Raw genomic sequence first — 21,317 nt, 5'->3', positions numbered from 1 at the left:
AGAAGGCAATTTTCTATTTTTGGTCACCTAACTATTTCTAGAGTTTAATTTTTGAAGTGGTTGAGTCACTCATTATGGTCAGTATTAATATAATAAATGTTAGCAAAGATTATTATAGTTCTCTTTTAAATGGTTGTTCGTCAATGTAAGGTTTCTTCAAATGATAAATACATTTCTAAACGAATGCAATGTTAATAACAAATACATTAAGTAGTACTCGTAAGTATGTTTTTTGTTCATATTCTTTAGATAAGTGTGATTGGTTGTTTGTCTTCGCATGGTTAGCACGTTGGGCTCGCAGTTCTCAGGTCGAGGGTTCGATTCCCAGGTCAAAAACAAAATCGTCAGCTACTTAAAAAAAACAGTAGGGGCTTGGTGGTATAGTGGTTAGCGTGTTGGCCCCACAGTTCTGGAGTCGTGGATTCGATTCCTCGATTCCCAAGTAGGTCCTCACTGTGAGAGTTTGCATGTTCTCCCCGGGCTTGTGTGGGTTTTTTCCAGGTACTCTGGTTTCCTCCCATAACACCAAAACATGCAGGCTAGTCTAATTGTATGCTAACGTGTTGCTAACTATGAGTGATTGGTTATTTGTCTCATTCTGTCCTGCGATTGGCTGTCCACCGATTTGGGGTGTCCCTCGTCTGGTGACCCAAATCAGCTGGAACAGGCTCCAGCACCCCCACGACCCTTGAGGATAAGTGGTTAGGAAAATGAATACATTTCAATAGATACGGCTTTGTGCAGTTTGAAGGTTGGAACGGCACAAAGACAAAAAAGACTAAAAAATAAATAAATACAGTGAAATCTTGTTACCATGCAACTCTCGCTATTACGCCACTTTTCTCGTTCCCGACAAAATTCAATACAAAATAAATGTACTATGCCAGCCCCTAATCTCGCTACGACGCCACTATTGCGTGTGTTGTATTTTCAAATCCATTTATTTTGGAAATTTATCCCATAATGTCAGCCCAGAAACGCAAGAGAACCGACTTTACGCTACAGAAGGAGTAGATAATCGATGGTGCGACGAAAGAGTCAAATCAGTCCAACCTAGCCAGGGAGAAAAGCAAGAAATGGGCCGTCGAATTTAAGAGAACCACCGTGAAGAGCATTTTCAGGGATGCAATTATTGTCAGCTATTTATTCCAGTTAAAAGATTTTGCGTTAAAAACATCATACCTCACCTGCATAGGAGTCCAAAGTCGGCACTACATTCTTGTGCGGACTCATCTAGCACAACAGGGAGCGGTGATCTGGTGTCAAACGTAGGTCAAGTGAAAAACTAGCTTTATAGATTAAATATTGCTCCCTTTCTGTCATACAGTACATTCTATTCGTCTTTTTCCATTTTGTGATCCCACTGTGAGTGAGTGAAAGCAATTTGGACTGAGCTGATGGATAACATGAGAAAATAAAGCCTTTTTTTTTTTTTTTTTTTAAACAATAAAACCGTTTTTAAAAACCTTCGTTATTACGCCACTCTCGCGACTATTCCACTTTTGCTACTATTCCACTTTTGCTACTACAGTGGTACCTCGGCCTACGATCAGCTCTACCTACGACATGCTCAAGGCACGATGAAAATTTAGATTGAATAATTCGCCCTAGATTCGATCAAAATTTCGAGATGCAAGAAAGCCAGGTGGCCATGACATGAGAGGCTGTTTATCATTGTAGCGCACTGTCTTTTTTGCCGCATCTCTTTCGTGTATAACAGATATCTACGAGCACTGAATGGTTTTTTCGCCTATACATGGACCAGAAAACGCACAATGCGCATGCGCGGGCAAAAAGAGGGCTTTCTGGGTAATGAAGTATACTCGTGCACACAACACCGATAGCCAATGGCACCCTTTCTCACAATAAAACTTCATTACCCACAATCAATACGTGGGTAGGCTGTTATTCCTTCCTTAGCCTGTTAGCTACCGCGATCACTCATTCAAGACTACTTGTCGTTGGTTAGTGGTCATGCGTTATCCTATTGTGAGGACGTGTGTATTATTTTCGGAATATTTTGTAGGGAATACAACAGCAAACAGCCCATCGATAGCGAACGTGAGGGTGGAGGCGTGGCAAACAGCTAAAAGGTAAAAAAAAATTAAAACAAAATTAGAATTCCGTTTTGTGTAAAGTTACATTAAACGTATATTTGAGTGTGTCTGTATATATTAATCCAAGTTAATTTAAATTAGTTTGTTCGTTTACGAGTGCATTGTTACCGTGGATAATGTCCCCTCGAACACCCCCCGCCTCCGTTTATTTTGGTGTTTTTTCAGAGGGTTGGAACGAATTAATTTGTTTTTAGTTCATTTAAATGGGAAACGTTCGCTCGAGTTACGAAAAGCTTGACATACAATCTCAAGTCCCGGAACGGATTAAGATCGTATGTCGGGGTACCACTGTATTCCACTTTCGCTACTATTCCACTTTTGCCGGGTCCCGACGGGTGGCCTAGTCCTGAGTTTTGACTGTAAACGACTTGCTTATTTATTTGTCTGCCTCCATGTGAGCAGATGGGACTCACCCAGCATCCTGCCCGGCATTAATTATGCGGCGACTGGCACCCTCATCCCTTAAGTCCATTTGTTTTTGCCCAAGGACACGAGGTTTAGGGTTAGCAATCTGTTTCGCTTTGGCCTCTTTAGCTTCCCGATCCTTCCGCAACACGTTCCAGCCTCTCCAAATCTCCGCCCCGGCCGCCTACTTGGCAGTCGAGTCCACGTACGCTACGGAGTTTTGGGTCCAATTCGCCTCGGGGCCCATTCTGACAACGTCTGAGTAAGAGGCTGCCTTGATTGTGTTCGTTTTTTTCCCTTTTTTTTTAGCTGGCCCCAATTTTGAACGGCGGAGTAGGGAAGATCGACATCAATCGGCCCGCGCTTCGGAAAATATCAATGCGACGCCAAATATCCGGGGACGGGCGAGGAGGATTCATATTTGGAGCTGACGTGCAAAGGTTGTTGATGGGGAATTTGTGGGGAAAAAAACAAATTGGTGACCATGGAAACCAAGGATTTGGTCTACAAGAGACAAATCACAGCAATTGTCTTAACCAAATCACATCTCACGCAAAAGTGTTTTTTTTTCAATGCAATTATTATGTTACAGTAATACCTTGAGATAAGAGGAATGTGTTCTGGGACCGAGCTCGTATGTCAATTTACTTGTACAGTAATACCTTGACATACGAGTGCCCTGACATACGAGCAATTTGAGATAAGAGTAAAATTTTGAACAAATATTTATCTTGAGATACGAGACAAATTTTGATATGCGAGCATCATGTAATGTCTCTACGAGCACTGGGCGGAGCGTTGCATTTTTTTCAGTGTTTTTTCCCCGTTAGTCAGTGCGAATGGCAGAGCTTGTTCGCTAATACGAGAGGAGTAGATACTACTTCTTGTTGGGAAGTGGTCGTGTGTCATCCTATTGTGAGGACATTTGTGTGCATCATTTTGGGAATATTTTGAAGGAAAGACAAAAGCAAACTACACTCCATAGGTTGCATCTGAAAGTCAGGGTGGAAGCGGGGGTACTCGGACGTTTGGTCGCCCGGACGTTTGACATGACAGAGTTTACTGTTGAAACCAGCTCTCAAAATTATATTCATGAGAGAGTTTAATATCTAAATATCTACTGTTGAAACCAGCTCTCAAAATTATATTCACCTGGGCGACCAAACGTCCGGGCGACCAAACGTCCGGCGACCAAACGTCCGGTCACGGGAGGCGGGGCCGATAGAGCCAACCCGGGAGAAGAAAGGTATCAACATGTTAAACAAAATTAGAATACAGTTTAGTGTAAGGTTACAATCAACTTATTTTTTAGTGTGTCTGCATCGTCATCCAATTTCATTTAAATTTGTTTATGTCATGTTACGAGCGCGTTGCCATGCAAATCTTTCTAGTGGTTATGACCTGTAATCAAATGTAACAAACTTTAAATTGAACCGAAATGAACTTTGCTAACTATACACACAGACAAAATGGGTGTAACCTTGTTGTGCTGAGGCAAAGGTGTTAATGTATTCCGCCGCGGCTTCCGAGTCGAAACCGGCTGCTTGCCTGAGGGTATCCCAGTTCGTTTTTTCAAGTTACCCAAACAGCCACAACTGGCTTCCCTTTCTCAACTACTTGCATTACTTTCAAGTCTTCGTAGATTTCACATTTTTTTACTTCATCCACACTGGAAATTTCCTCTTCTCTCAAATTTTTCGTATATTGGGACACTCGTATGTCAAGGTATTCCTGTATTATGTACGTTCCAACATATAAACAACAAGGACCAAATTAAACAGTCTTTTAGATCAAATTAATTCAGAAACATTGCATGTTTACATTAGTTTTTGATAATGACAATAAAGGCATTTATTTTTATTAGATTTTTTTAAACCGATCTTCTCCAAATGACACGATTTCCAATCACGCTCACCATAATCTGAAATGCAGCTAAAGGCAAGTCATCCTTTTGCCACGCGGCAAGTCACCCCCCCGACGCCGCTTTCATCTTCATTTTAGTGGCATAAACTTTAATGCGACCTCAGCATTTGACACGCGGTAGGTCTTATAACCCGGTAGCCGACATCCAGCCTCCATCTTAACATTTTTAGTGGCGCAAATGAAAAGCACGCCTAATAGTGGAGCCCGTAAATGTCACGCCTAAGGTTGGCTTGTACGGAGATGGCCTAATAAAGTAAAGCATACAGTGTATAAAATCCAACGTACCATCTGCCAGGACAACATTGGCATGAGCGCTGACAACGCTTTTATCAGTTGGGATAGAATACAGCCGAGGAATGCTGATCAAACATGGCCGTCATGGTCAAAATGTCTTTTACCCAGAGCTCAGACTACAGTATTTTCCACACTATAAAGGCACAACTAAAACACAAAAGTTGGCAGTGCGTCTTATATAGGGATTAATCAATGTATGAAATTCCCCTTAGCAAAACCCCATCTAGTTGATGCATGACACAACTTACCACTTCTATTATTACTACCACTACAGCTCTATCTATTGGATGTATAACACAACTCCTCCTCCTACCACAACCACATCTAGTGGATATTTAACACTATAAACTCCTCCTCCTACTACAACCACTACTACTATTGCTGCATCTTCTCATCAGGTGCGCCTTATATATGAAACAAATGTTAAGATATTTTAAAATACAGTCATACCTCTACTTACGAATGCCTCCAGGTACGAAAGTTTCAGGTTACCAATTTTTTTTTATATGCAAATGACTCAAGATACGAAAAACATTCATTGCATTGACAGATATAAAATGGGCGGGGCTTTATCACTGAGAAAACAATGAATTACAGTAATGCCTTGACATAATAGTGTCCTAAAATGCGAGAAATTGGAGGAAAATTACGAGCATTTTTTTCCCCGCTACACATACCTCTATTTACGAATGCCTTTAGGTACGAAAGTTTCAGGTTACGAATTTTTTTTATATGCAAACGAGTGACTCGAGATATGTAATCCCCCAAAAAGTAAATGCATTTCCTTATCCATTATTTTATTTTGAATTCCCCTTAAGCGATTAAAACCCGTACAAATGCAAAGTGGCACATATTTTTACACACACACATAAGGCGCACGTAAAAGTCTAAAATTACTACAAAGTGGATGGCTTTTAACCCTGGTAGAATGGGCTATTGCCACCATCTGGCGGACAAACACGGGTATTACATCTATAACGGCCGCGGAGGGAGATATTTGAGAGGTGCAGGGCATATTTTCATATGCTTTATTTATTTTAAAACATTAATAAATTATTTCCTTATAATTTTCTCTCATTTTTGAGTGTTTCCTCACATCTTTCATACAAAATTGGGACACTTTGACCAATTTTTAAGGGTTTAGTTGGTCGTTGTGTTAAGACTGTGGAACAAATTACAGAATTTACATATAAAGTACACCTCAACTTACGAAATTTTCAAGTTACGAAAAAAGTCTTGGAACCAATTAACAACAAACTAAATGATCAAAAGATAGAAGCGCATTAAAAATACATGTATAGTACTTTACACTGCAATTTTTTTTATCTTTACACATTTATCTCAAAATTTAGTCCGGTTTTGGGCTCCCCTGTTAATGACGAACTGCAGTTTAAGCAACTAGCTCCATCTAGTGTTAAAACGGAGACGTGCGACATAGGCTGCATTTAAACTTGTTGTGCGGACCAATAAACATTGGGCTGGAGACAAGATTTTTGTTCCAAAAACTAGAGTGACGTGCCGCTAAACGGCAAAACAAAAAGAAAGAAATGCTAAAGAACGCGGGAGTGAAGGAGCGCCATCTGTAAATGGATTATTCCGAGCGCATTTCCATGCGAAAGCACACCTTTCCATTTTCCCGACAGACGTAGGAATGCAAAGCAGCAGGGAAGTTCGACGTGGCGTAGAAATGGATGCTTTTTGTTCCTGCCTCCACTGATGATTTATCGGCGGCTTCTTCCAGCTCAAATGAGACGCGGCGGCACGGCACCCCTTTTCCCTCCATCCGTAGATAACGTTGCGACAATACGACGGCGCTTTCTTAGCGGCGCCATCAGATAGTTTTTAGACGTCGAGTTTCAAGGTAACCCGATCGAGAGACGTAACCTTGGAATGCGATCTAGAATATTAGCTTCAAATACTGTACGGGTTTAAAGTAATAAAGTACAAAGAAGACGCTGCTAAACCAATAGATAAAACATTTAGCAGACTATAAGTCACAAAAAATGCTGTGTAAATGTGTGTGTATGTGTATATGTATAAAAAGATGTATATATGTATATATGTGTGTATATATATATATGTGTCTATCTATCTATCTATCTATCTATCTATCTATCTATCTATCTATCTATCTATCTATCTATCTATCTATCTATCTATCTATCTATCTATCTATCTATCTATCTATCTATCTATCTATCTATCTATCTATCTATCTATCTATCTATCTATCTATCTATCTATCTATCTATCTATCTATGTGTATATATGTATGTATATGTATATATATGTATATATATGTATATATATGTATAGATGTATATATGTATGTGTGTGTATATTTATATATATATATGTGTATGTATATATATATGTATAGATGTATATATATATGTATAGATGTGTATATATATATATATATATATGTATAGATGTCTATCTATATATACATATATACACACATGTATATATACGTATATATATATGTGTGTATGTGTGTACGTGTATATATGTGTGTGTATATGTATATATATATATGTATAGATGTATATATATGTATAGATGTGTATATATGTATATATCTATCTATATATACACACATGTATATATATACGTATATATATATGTGTGTACGTGTATATATATATATATATATATATATATATATCGCAGCGCCAGTAGTAGTAGTCTTCATTTTGAATGCTTTTGAAACGGTGTCCCACAAGGTTCAATTCCCATCCCACTGCCTCTCATTTTTATTTGAATGAACTCATTTCTATTCTACTTTGTTGATGTTTCATGACTAAAAGAACAGCTCATTTATATTCACAAGACAGGGAAATGTAATATATATTCCATAAATGTATTAGTTTTTAACCAAGCCATGCAAGTGACATCCAGATTTATTAAATGCTCTTTCGCGAGATAACACGGAATAAATTACCCATCTTTTTTTTGTTTCCTGTAAAATATATTCCCATAGCTAAACAAAAAAAAGTACAGAAGCACGGCAGTAGAGACAAGTTCTTATTATGAAAAATATAGCATTTTGGGCTAACTTGCTAACGTACTTTGTCGAACTACAAAGTTTTTACTCTAAGACAAAAAAATAAATCATCCGTGGATTTGAAAACATGTTAAATTTGAACGAAAAAACACGTCAAACCTCCACGGAAGAGAAATTACGAGACAGAAAATAAACGGAATGATTGTAAACGATTTCGGACAAAGCATCCGCTTAACGATTTGATGAAAACTAATAGCCGCCGCCTCGTTTGTAGCGTCTTAACAAATTTGACGGCGTATTCGTCTCGGTGGAGGCGGCGCACAAAGCAGAAAAAAAAGGAATTTGAAAAAAAAACTAGGATTGAAATAGCTCCGCTCTAATTGTAAGTCGGGTTGCGCGCCCGTTTCGATTCCGCGGACGTTCAGTCACAATAAGACGGAAAAAAAAAAAGAAAAAAAACCGCTGGTGCGCCGCCGGGCAGTCACCAGAGAGAAAGTTCATTATACGGAAAACAGGGAATCATTTACAGAGCGCGTTTGCCGTGGTTGGGGGGCAATCTGACAAACATATTGACTTTGGCACACACGGGGGAGGCGGCGTACTGTATGTCGGCGGGGCGGCCATTTTCTGCAAACTCTTTGAGAAAAGAGAGCAAAGAATAAAAAAAAAACAGAATAATCATTCCAGCTATAAGCTTGCAATGGAGGGTTGCCAGATAAATATGGAGAAAGTCTCATTTGGAGGGCGTTAAACGGAAGACATTTTTATTCAACTGCTCGGATGGACGACAGGTGTCCAAGCAGCGGTAAGGGGGACGGATTATGGGTTGTTTTGGTGGCCCGGAAAAGTCAAATGTATTATTTTAGACTACAGTAATACCTCGACATACGAGTGCTCCGACATAGGAGCAATTTGAGATACGAGTAATATTTTGAGCAGATATTTATCTTGAGATACGAGACAAATTTTGATATACGAGCATCGTGTAATGTGTCAAAGTGGCGGCCCGAGGGCCAAATCTGGCCCGCCGCATCATTTTGTGTGGCCCGGGGAAGTAAATGATGAGTGCCGACTTTCTGTTTTAGGATCAAATTAAAATGAAGAGTATAGATGTATATTACATTTTCTGATTTTCCCCCTATTAAATCAATAATTTTAATTTTTAATCCATTTTTTTTCAGTTTTTTGTTCAAAAATCATTTTGTAAAATCTAAAAAAAATATATATAAAAAAAGCTAAAATAAACATTGTTTTAGATCTATAAAAAACTGAACATTCAGGGCTTTTTTTGGTCCACTGATGATGCTATTGCCATTGCTCTTCATACAGCACTGAGCCACCTGGAACACCATGGGAACTACGTGAGGATGCTCTTCATTGACTATAGCTCAGCCTTCAACACCATAAAACCGGACATTCTGACTGACAAACTCTCCCACCTTGGACTATCCTCTTCAATCTGCTGCAGACTGTTCGACTTGGTCCCCACCTCTCTTCCTCCATTACTAGCTGACTTGAAGGAAGGTAAGTGGAAGACAGTGAGAGGTAAGCGAGAGGTAAGCGACCTGTATCCACAATAGCAGAATGCCATTTTGCCGAGTAAACGTAGCTTATGGAGAAGCACCATCAATTTCGTCACACGCAGTTTCTGCGTGTGATGACAAGTAGGCTTTTTTGTGTTGTGACAACAGGGGCATATGTCCGATTATTTTTATTATTATTATTTAATCCATTTATAAAAAAATCTAAATATTATATCTAAAATGGTCCGGCCCTCTTGAAATCGAGTTGACATTAACACGGCCCGCGAACCAACCCGAGTCTGACACCCCTGGTGTAATGTGTCTACGAGCACTGGGCGGAGCTTTGCATTTTTTCTGTGTTTTTCTTGTTCGTTAGTCAGTGCGAATGGCGGAGCTTGCTCGCTAATACGAGAGGAGTATATACTACTTTTCGTTGGCAAGTGGTCGTGCGTTATCCTATTGTGAGGACATTTGTGTGTATCGTTTTAAGAATATTTTGAAGGGAAGACAAAAGCAAACAACCCTCCATTGGTTGCATCTGAAAGTCAGGTTGGAGGCGGGGCCAATAGAGCCAACCCGGGAGAAGAAAGGTATCAAAATTTCAAACGAAATTAGAATTAAGTTTAGTGTAAGGTTAGATTCAACTTATTTTGGAGTGTGTCTGCATCGTAATCCAAGTTCATTTAAATTTGTTTGTTATGTTACAAGCTTGTTGCCGTGCAAAAAATGTTGATTTTGGAAGTTGAAATCAGAACATTTAACAAATGTCAGAAATTTTTGTAAACAAGTCGCCTAGCAAAACATTAATTTGCTAATTATGACTCGATTCGTTGTTAATTGGTCAATTAATTATATACTACTAATACTAACAACCACAACACATACCCTGTGAATACAATAACTATAGTGGTGACTAAGATCACTATTTTTGTCATTTTTTAATTAAATCCCTTTCCCAAACAAGTCCATGACATTTTGATTAGCCTTTTTTATAACACTATATTTTATTATTTTTTCTATTTTCAATTTTATAGACTATATATGAACAGCTAATTTGCCCAGTGTTGATTTATTTTCTCATTATTTCATATTTATTCCATTGCTCGCGTGATTGTAAATTGGTGTGCGCTTCTGTGCGGATGATAAATATTTTAATAATTTTTACTTGAATTTCTTTTGAATATTATTGCCATGCCACGTTGCGACACAAATTGCAACGTTGATTTATTTTCTCGTGATTGTGATCTTTTCTTATTTATTAAATCTTTTACGACGTTATCGCTGTCTGCAGGGGATGCAAAATGTGCAGTCTTGATATTTGTTTATTTTTCTTATTTTGTCATTTTTCAAAGTCATTAGTGCAGATGACACATTTATTATGTTGAAATTTTCATTTTTTTTGGTCCCAGAACACACATTTCAAGCCATATTATGTAAATATCTCATTTCATGAACTACTTTATCCTCACTAGGGTCGCGGGGGGTGCTGGAGCCTATCCCAGCTGACTTTGGGCCCGAGGCGGGTGACACCCTGAATTGGTGGCCGGCCAATCGCAGGCCAGAGGGAGACAAACATCCAATCACATTTAGCTAGGGGCAATTTAGCCTTCAATTAGCCTAGCTTGCATGTCTTTGGAATGTGGGAGGAAACCGGAGTACCCGGAGAAAACCTACGCCAAAGAACATGCAAACTCCACACAGGTGGACTGACCTGGATTTGAACCCCGGTCCCCCACGGTGAGGCCGACACGCTAACCACTCACCCACCGGGCCGGCCCATTATTTAAATATAATTTTTTTTAATGGGACCTAATAAATAGTTTTAAGACAATAAATATAAGAGAAATATGAAACGAGGCAAAGACCCACAGTAGATACAAAATATGATAAAAAAAGAGCGGCATCATTATGGCTGGAGGCCGCATGCGGCTTGAGAGCCGCCCCGGAGTTAGCCTGTTGTTCTCCGTGCTAGCATTGTTACTTTTACATGTTTTTTCTTGGTTTCTGATCAAATAAAAAATGCCACTGTAGTCACAGTTAAGTGAGAGAGACAAAAAAAAAGGGAAAATAATTAGTGTTTTTACATATTAGTGTATTACATAATAATGTATTTTTTTTATATTCATTAAGTAGCATTACGAGAGATGTGTTTAAGACTTTAAGACACAATTAAAATGGCTCAAATTAGCTGGTGTGATAAGAATTTTGCAAGAACAAACTTACAGTGGGAAAAATACGGGAGTTCAAATATTAGGAATGAACGCTTGCAAAGATGAATATATGCCAGAGATGGAAAAATGCTAATTAATTTTCAGCTGCAACTCCCGAGAGTCAAAACGAAACAAATTGGCCAAAAGAAGACACAAAAACATTGGGAAAAAAAATTTAAATATTAAAAACTAATCCGCTCACGGGGGGAACTGTATTTGCAACCTATGACTTTTTTTGCTCATTAACCGGGACCGGGGAAATGATAAGGTGAATACAATACATACAATTTATAAAATGGAATATATCCATATTTACAAAATAAGATTAGCACAAAAGATGACATGAATAAATTTTACTTTGAAGGAAGCCAGAATATATCTGCTAACTAACGTTACATTATTTTGCTATTTTAAGGGTCACAGTTTTGGGAGGGCAATTTTTTATAAATAAATAAACATGTATACGCTAATAAGGCAACAAGAGTACACTTATTTATTATGTTGACTACTTATGTATTGATTGTTTGTTGTTGGTATTTGTGCACTTGCTTACTTATTTGTTGTGACTACTATTATGTGACTTCTTTTTTTTATTGATTACCAAATTTACTCACATATAAGCCGCATTTGTCGGACAAAAAAAATGATGACTGAATCGAGGGTACGGTTTATATGCGCATAAAAAGATAACATGCACAAAACTGCAAGGAGACAAAGACGAGACACCATAACGCAATGGCGCCATGACGCAAGACAATGACGCCATGACGCAAGACAATGCGCTCGATTATTTCAAAATAGAGAAAAGATAAACAGATAAAACGCTAAACAAAATTTGTTTTGACATCTATGAATTAAATATGAACCATGGAAAGAATTGAGCTATTTTGACATTATAAGCAATATGGCTGTCATAACATCTTAAACTTCTGGTAAGAAAATTCTCATTTCTGTCATTAAAATGCATCTTATTTAAATTTCCTTATGATATTGACTCTAATAATGATTCATACAGTATCTCAGAAATAGCACGTGATGATTTTTCTTAAGATTTTCCCTTCAAAGTAACACATTTGTAATCCCTATTAAAACCATGAATATGGAGGTGAAAATTGGGAATCAGGGGGCGGCTTATACGCGAGAAATTGTAAAATTCAACCATTTTAAGGCAATTTTATGGGTGTGACTTATACGCACAGCATCTTATATGCAAGTAAATATGGTATTTATTTGTTGTTGTTATTTGTGCACTGGGTGATGTGCTTTAAATATCATTAGACTTGTATAATGACAACAAAAGCATTCAATTCAATCTCTTAACATATGTTTTTGATAACTACAGCCTAAAAATGAAATAAAAACAAGATGTCAGGCAGGACACTTGTCTAAGAGAGAGAAAAAAAATGTGTAAGTCGCAGTTCTGAAAAAAAAAGTGACTTACAATCCGGAAAATACGGTAAATGGCTCCTGCCTAAAAGGCTAATAATGCAAACAAAAACCCTCAATGGACCAAATATCCCATTTCAATAGTCCTTTTTTTTGCCACTTTCTGCTTTTGCCAGTTTAATAAAAGATCTTTGCTTGAATAGAAAACAGAATCCAAACTCCCGATAAGCCGGCGCCCGAAATGAGATTGACCGCCGGCCGCCGAAAATTCATCACAAAAGCGCGCTATAAACGGCAGACAGGTGATTTCCTATCATGTTGTGTTATAATTAAAAGAAAAAAGTGGGCAAAGATAAAAATATATCAAATCGTCCTTTGGATACGCTATTAAAGACGCGTGGGTGGCTCTTCTTTTATCCTTCCCCGCGCTTTTTAGCTGACACTCTTGCCGTCACAGATGCCCTTGAGTTAGTCTCTTGGAACTTTAATTAAATTGATTTCAAAAAAAAAAAAAAAAAAAAAAAAAAAAAAAATCTGAACTGGGTGGTAAAGTGGTTAGCATGTCGGCCTCGCAGCTCTGTGGACGGGGGTTCGATCTCAAGTCCGGTCCTCACTGTGTGGAGTTTGCATGTTCTCCCCAGGGCTTGCGTGGGTTTTCTCCGGGTACTCCGGTTTGCTCCCACATCCCCAAAACATGCATGCTAGGCTAATTGTATGCTAAATTGTCCATAGCTACGAGTGTGGTTAGTTTTGATTAGATTTGTCATCTTCTGCCCTGCGATTGGCCGATCAGCGATTCACCGAGTCAGCTGGGATAGGCTCCAGCACCCCCGCGACCATCGTGAGGAGAAATTGATCAGAATTTGGCATGATCGCGTTCTTTTTTCAAAGGATCGGAATCGGGTGAAAAAGATCGAGTTGTTAAAATGTGTTTATTAATTTTAAATTCATTGGTTGCCATTGACGACAATCGGACACGATGACACAATGCCAATGTATTAACATTTTAATGAGTAAATTGATGGGGAAAAAAATCTGTGATATTTTTAATTTTTTTAAAAATTTGGATGCAAAATGTGTATTTAGTATTTTGGTAAAGACTTTCGTTGTAAACGGAAGATTTGTAGTATTTGGCAACAAAATATTCAAGATGGAACAGGATATTGTCAAAAAAAAAAACACATGTTTATGTCATCTATGTCAGTGGTCCCCAACCAACAGTCCGTAGACCGGTACCAGTCCACGAGCTACCTGGTGCCGGATCATTAAAGTAAAAAATATTAACGTTTTCAATCTCATCCTCCGGCTTGAAGTGAGAACAATTGTTATAGTAACAATAATAATAATAATAAATAATTGCTATAATACTTGGGACTTACAAAATACAAAGAGCTTTACCGGTCCACGGTGAGAAAAAAGTTGGGGACCGCCAATCGGTACTTGCTATCAACAGACCCTCAAAATCAGCTGACCCGGACTCGAACTGATGTTCAAAAAAATGTGATCGGGGAAAAAGTTCTGTCCAACTTATGAAAGACACTTTTTTTACGGCTACGGCGGTAAAACGACAAGGTATCAAGCGAAGGTTATGGTGAGGTAAATGGTCGAGGGACTTTTATCTGACTCTCCTCCCTTGATGGAGGGGCGGGACAACGGTTTGGGGGGAGGTGGGGGTTATGTGCCACCAGGAAGCCAACTTCCACTTCAAAAATTAAAAAAAAAAAAAGACGTCGGGGGAGCCATGGCGTTCCGTCTGAGACGTCCACGTCTCGGGATGAGCGAGGGAACCATGAAAGGAATCATGAAAGACAAGACAAGGTTATTCTAAAGCGGTGCCTTAAAAGGCCCTGGGAACACTTTGAAGACGGCGGATTCTTCGCTCTTATAACCATGTTCTTTGTCACACAAAAAAAAGAGGTGCTGATTTGCTCAAAGTTTTGCAGAGCGCACCCAACAAGTTTGCGCTGAGAACAACCTTGCACATTTTTTCTTTGTGTCACTGTCATAATTGCTCTTTTTTTAGAGGTAGTGTGGCAAATCAGAGGAATTTTGTTTTATTTCATAATCGCAAATGTACAATCGTTTCCTTTATGTTTTACGAAAGGGTGTTGCCACCACGTAGATAAACGTAAGCACAACCAGGAAGTGGGTACGTAGCGGTCTAGTGTTCAACAAGTCTTGGGGTGCAATAATAGCATGAGCTACGCAGGTATCGAGGCTGATATTTTAATGATCGATTGCAAGACCTTTGATCAGCCTTAATAACTATTGGGATGTGCTGACACTATTTTACTTTTTTTGGTGAAATATTAATAATAAAATCGACGATTTTACTGACAATATGAACATGCATCTAGGCTACTCGCGTCTGGCCAGTCAGAACACATTTAACTATGGTAAGATGGCGACGCCCTGAGCGAGCAGTGACAGGCACAAGTGAGTTTTTTCACGTTTTATGCAAGATACATTTTTTTTCTTGAATTTCATTCGTAGACGTCAAAATACAATTTTGTTTAGCGTTTTATCTGTTCATCTTTTCTCTATTTTCAAATAAATGACCGCATCGGCCGCATTGTCTTGCGTCATGACGTCACGGTATTTCGTCTTTGTCACCTTGCCGTTTCGTGCATGGTGTCTTTTTATGCGCATATAAGCCGCACCCTCGATTCGGTCATCATTTTTTAGCGAGAAATACGGTTTATGTCCGAGTAAATATGGTCATTTTTGGGAGGACAATTCTCTATTTTAACAAGAACAAACATGCGTTAAAGTAAACTAAAGTAGGACCTAATCAAGACTTATTGCTAGCCACTTTACTACTTATACTACTTATTTATTATGTTGGCCCCTTATTTATTTATTACTGCTTATTGATTATTTGTTTATCATGACTTTATATTGATTATCCATGTGTTTATTGTTGAGTCCAAAGACTCACTTGGACTACTTATTTATTGATTATTTGTTTGTTGTTGTTATTTGTGCACGATGTGGCGAAAGCTTTAAATCTCATGATACTTGTATAATGACAATTAAAGCATTCAATTCAATTCAATAGTAAAATGGAGAACAACAAGCTAAATATCTATCAGGTACATAACAGATTTTTTTCGAGAACTATAGCCTAAAAACAACAACACAACAGCCTGTCGATGGTCAGAGAAACAAACAAACAAAAAATTAAATCACACTTGAGTATTCGCCGTACTCCCGGTGGTTTTTGTTTTGTTTTGTTTTGTTTTTTTGCTAAAAGAAGAAAGATCCGCCACTCCGTTTCTTTCCGGATTTTGACATTCCGTTTAAATGACTAGATAAAGTGACGGCGTCAATAAAAGCGCTGGCTCAGAATCCCGCAGAGGGGAAGAAGAGAATGAGCCGATAAATTATTAAATGTTTGTCTTTGAGCTAAACCCTGGGGTGATGAAGCGGACAGAAAATAAACAGCTCACAAGCTTCCCTCCAGGATTTCTCCACCCGATACTGAACCGGTCGTCTGGGCACACTCGTCTGTGATCCAGACTTTCTCAAACTTTTCAATGGATTGTCGATTTTAGGATTAACATTTCACAAACGGCTTCTTCCTTCTATTTTGTCCAAATTGACCTGGAGTCATTTCATACAAAGAGGTGTTCAAAGTCCAAATAATATTGAAGAAAGACCAGAAAAGTGCAGTTAATAACGTATTTCGGCAGAGCTTGGAACGTATTACCTGCATTAAACGATATATTAGTGTGTTTATAGTATAAATGTTAAAATAATTGACATTTCATACTGCTTTTAACCTATTTCCGCGGATACTTATTGAAATCCCAATTGTTTTACGCCAAGTTGCCGGCTGATATATTTTAACACTTCCGCATTTTCTGGACTATAAGTCGGATTTTTTCATAGTTTGTTTACATTTAAAAATTAGTACGACGAGTACTCAAGTGTGATTTCATTTTTTGTTTCTCTCTGACCACTGACAGGTTATGTTGTTGTTTTTAGGCTTAAGTTCTCTGAAAAACTGTTATGGTAGCAGATAGATATTTAGCTTGTTGTTCTCCATTTTACTATTGAATTGAATACTTTAATTGTCATTATACAAGTATCATGAGATTTAAAGCTTTTGCCACATCGTGCACAAATAACAACAACAAACAAATAATCAATAAATAAGTAGTCCAAGTGAGTCTTTGGACTCAATAATAAATACATGGATAATCAATATAAAGTCATGATAAACAAATAATCAATAAGTAGTAGTAAATAAGTAAGGGGTCAACATAATCAGCTGTCAGGCTCTTTAACAAAACAAATGGCTGAGTGTTAAGACCTACCGTATGCATGCATGTACATCTGTGTGTGTATGTATGTATGTATGTATGTATGTATGTATGTATGTATGTATATATATATTTCAGCAACACACTTATTTATTTATTAACTATCTATTTACGTCTAAAATGTCTTTTTCTGTCTGTATTCTCACCCTCTTGCTACTGTGACAAGGAAATTTCCCGAATACAGGATGAATAAAGTTATCCAATCCAATCCAAGTAGTAACGTGACTAAAGTGGCTAGCAATAAGTCTTGATTAGGTCCTACTTTAGTTGACTTTAACGCATGTTTGTTCTCGTTAAAATAAAGAATTGGCCTCCCAAAAATGACCGTATTTACTCGGATATAAGCCGCAAAAAAAAACCTGACCGAATCGAGGGTGAGGCTAATATGCGCAAAAAGACGAGCTGCACGAAACGGCAAGGTGACAAAGACGAAATATCGTGACGCCATGACGCAAGACAATGCAGCTGATGTACCTCTGTAGATTTTTTTAAAAACAACTTTAGTACACTTTGACGCTGCTAGCACGCTTGAAAAAAGATGGTAAGACTGTGTAAGTGAGTGACAAAGCACCAATATCAAAAAAGCTTTGAACGAGTGGCCCGACTATCAAAAAGTATCTTAAAAAAAACAAGCCTCGGCTCGACGCCAAGCGCCATTTTCCCTCCCCGATGATCAATCGGCGTCCAGGCACGAATCCGGGCCAGCTGCGACGGCATAAATCCCGCCGATTTATAGACAAGCAGAGAAATATTCTCACCTCTTAATTAAAGTCGAACATCAATTATTCAAGCCCACCTCACGCTTACGGGACGAGCGGCTAATTAGCTTCTCCGCTCGTCTCCGCGTTCCCAAACGTGCGAAAAGGTATTTTTTTTTAAAAAAGGGGGGCGACGCGGCGGTCGTCGGACGGCCGGCGACGCGCCCCCGGGGGTCATGGAGGTCGCATCGGCAAACCGGGAGAGAAACGACCTTTCTTTTGTCAGTTTGCAACATGGCGTGGAATCACTTGAGGTAATAACAAATAATGAGGCAATCTCCAACACGGGTAAAAGACATATTGATTCCTTTCAGCGGCAAAGCCTGAAATTACGACCCCAGCTTGATAAAGATGGATAAGTCTCCGGCCGCACAATGGAATAGCTCTTTTAGGTGATTGGTGACGGGTCAAAACGCCCACCCCGACGTAATTGGACCAACAATAAACCCAAATGCCACATCAATGTCCTTTCCAGGCGCCCAACCCACAAAAGGCGAGACTCTCGTCCACACATTTTTCCAGTAAGTATGGTTTTTAAAGTCTTCAGGGATGAACGCCGACTGGACTGGAATGTCAACCAATAAGTTAACGTATTTTCCGGCATATTAGCTGCCTCCGCGAATAAGCCACACCCTTAAAATGGCCTTAAAATCGCTGAATTTTACAATTTCTCGCGTATAAGCCGCCCCCTGATTCACAATTTTCACCTCCATATTGATGGTTTTAATAGGGAATACAAATGTGTTACTTTGAAGGGAAATTTTGAGCTTTTCTTTAGCCTAATAATTAATAGGGCATTAAGTATGACTAAATAATAATTTGCAGTTTGTATTTAGGGAATTTGAGCAATGATTTAAATGGTAATTATCAATAACCTTCCGGGCGACCAAACGACCGAGTACCGATTGAGCAACGGCAGGCACAAGTGAGTTTTTCACATTTTATGTAAGATACGTTTTTTTTCTTCTCTTGAATTTCACTCATAGACGTCAAAATAAGTTGTGTTTAGCGTTTTTATCTGTTTATCTTTTCTCTATTTTTGAATAAATGACCGTATCGGCCGCATTGTCTTGCGCTATGGCGTTTGGTCTTTGTCACCTTACGGTTTCGTGCATGTCAAGTCTAATTTGCGCGCATATAAGTTACTTTTTTCCCGTTTTATGCAAGATCCACTTTATTTTTTTCTTGAATTTCATTCATAGACGTCAAAATACATTTTGTTTAGCGTTTTATCTGTTTATATTTTCTCTATTTTCAAATAAATGACCGCATCGGCCACATTGTCTTGCGTTATGGCGTTTAGTGCATTTCAAGTCTATTTTATGCGCATATAAGCCGTATCCTCGATTCAGTCATCACAGTTGATTTGTTGCGTCTTTTATTTCTTCGCATAAATTAACTATTGACAAAAACAAAACATTTGAAAAGCATTCGATATCATATTGAGCCTTATTTTTGCCCGCATTACCGGTGAACGCCACTAGGAAAAGGCTCCCAAAATCGTAATGATATTTTGCCGATTAGCACCTCTGCTAATGAATCAAAAAACAATCGTCAACGGTCGTCAAATTAGCCGTTAGCTGGCGCGCCGCTCACAAACAATACACGCTTATGAATCTTTCAAATAAACATTTCGCCGCGGCTCATTTATATTCATGCGCCGCCATGGCGAATAATAGCCGGCAGTACTTATGGGCGTGCAGTGCATTGTCGAAAAATGATGTTCATAATTATGTTGCTGGAACTGTCTGGGGTATTAGTGCGCTTTAAAAAAAAAATCCAATATAATCTTAATTACTTTACATTTAAAGGTCTATACATTACACCACAAGAGTCATTGTTATTGCTCCTGGGCCGCATTATTGCCGTGACTTATTTTATTTCATTTTAGGTGGGAAAGTTGGGGGTGGAGTCAGAACACGGGAGGAAGGAAGTCAAATCTTTTCAAACTTTTCGGGCCGGGAAGGACGGCGGCGAAATGGCGCCACGGACGGTTCAGGGTTTTTAAAAATTGGGATGACTGAACGACTTCATTAAAATGATCATTCTTATTTATGAAGGCCTTTAAAAAATTAAAAATACTCGCCATGTACTACTTGCTATTAATTGAAGTTTGATTTTTTTTTTTTTAGCCCCCCGCCGCCCTTCACTGTTTCAGTACCCCCGCCCCGTTTCTTTTACTTCCGATTGAACTTGACACGGTAATAGGTTATGAATAATTCTGTTTCGGTTTAGCCGGCAATTAGCGTCAACGCCAGAGGCCATTCGTCTCCGTCTCCGCCCGGGCGCTAATTCGGTAGCGGGTTGAGTCGTGGCGGGGGGGCGCTTCGGTGGCCCCGCGATGCCATCGTTGGCATCGAGGTGCGCTTTGAGGAGCACCTGGCGAGGACATGGTGAACGGGGAGAGCTGGGATTTAGCTCAGGGATGCTAAGTGCTACCTTAAACTAGCTTGGCTGAACAAATAATGACCTTGTGAATTAAAAATGGGCACACAAAGATTAGTGTGTTGGACATAATACTTCAAAATTAGCTTTAGCAGGGAAGTGGCTAACCACAGGATCCTATTTTGAGTCATAAAGATAATAACATTTGCATTTGGTATACACATGACACCTTTTTTTATTATATTTTATGAATAAAAGCAATCAGAAATGCATAAAATGTTAATAAAAACAAATGCAAACGGAAATACACTGGTTATGGGTACACGGTCGATTGGTCGCCGGGCTTTTGATCGCCCGGAAGGTAAGTGATAATGACCATTTAAATGGTTGCTCAAATTCCCTAAATACAAACTGTGAATTGCTATTTAGTCATACTTAATGCCCTAGTAATTATTAGGCTAAAGAAAAGCTCCAAATTTCCCAGACTTTTATTGTTTTTTGTTGGAGAACTTGTTAAGACCCTGACGGACTAACGTCGCTTCTTAAAGGGACAACGCATGTACATACAAACTCTTCTACACTCACACGTCGGCTCAGTGAAACTGTTCATGGCCATTGTTGCCTTTTATTGATGCGTACACCGTCTTGTTTTACCTTGTTTTGTCGTCGGTCTTTTGGTCGCCCGTTGTCGCGGTCCGGGCGACCAATCGACCGCACACGCTGGTTATGATCCCTAAGAATGTTGATTTTTTTTTCTCAGGGTCATTGTATTAAACCACAATATCGCGTGTGGCCTTTTTATCTTATTTTTTAAATAATATTTGATCAACAAATATGATTGGAAGTGATTCAAATGTGAAGAAAATGATGATCATTAAAATGAATACAAATGGAAATACACTGGTTTTGATCCCAATAATTTCGATTTTTGTTTGATAGTAGATGTCCAATTCATTCAAACTGGGAGAACTGGTAGTGAATGGC

The 21,317-nt window shown here is 38.7% G+C and overlaps 1 protein-coding gene across 2 annotated transcripts in view; it reads right to left on the bottom strand.

Moving 5' to 3' along the window:
- LOC144075839 (immunoglobulin superfamily member 21-like) overlaps nt 1–21,317 on the bottom strand; it is a 182,925-nt gene that overhangs the window by 38,304 nt on the left and 123,304 nt on the right. The window lies entirely within an intron of this gene.

Source organism: Stigmatopora argus, chromosome 6 (genome assembly GCF_051989625.1).
Source record: "Stigmatopora argus isolate UIUO_Sarg chromosome 6, RoL_Sarg_1.0, whole genome shotgun sequence".
Classification (NCBI taxonomy): Eukaryota; Metazoa; Chordata; class Actinopteri; order Syngnathiformes; family Syngnathidae; genus Stigmatopora; species Stigmatopora argus.
Note: the sequence above shows the minus strand (reverse complement) of the source record. Positions and strands in the feature narration are given on the sequence as shown.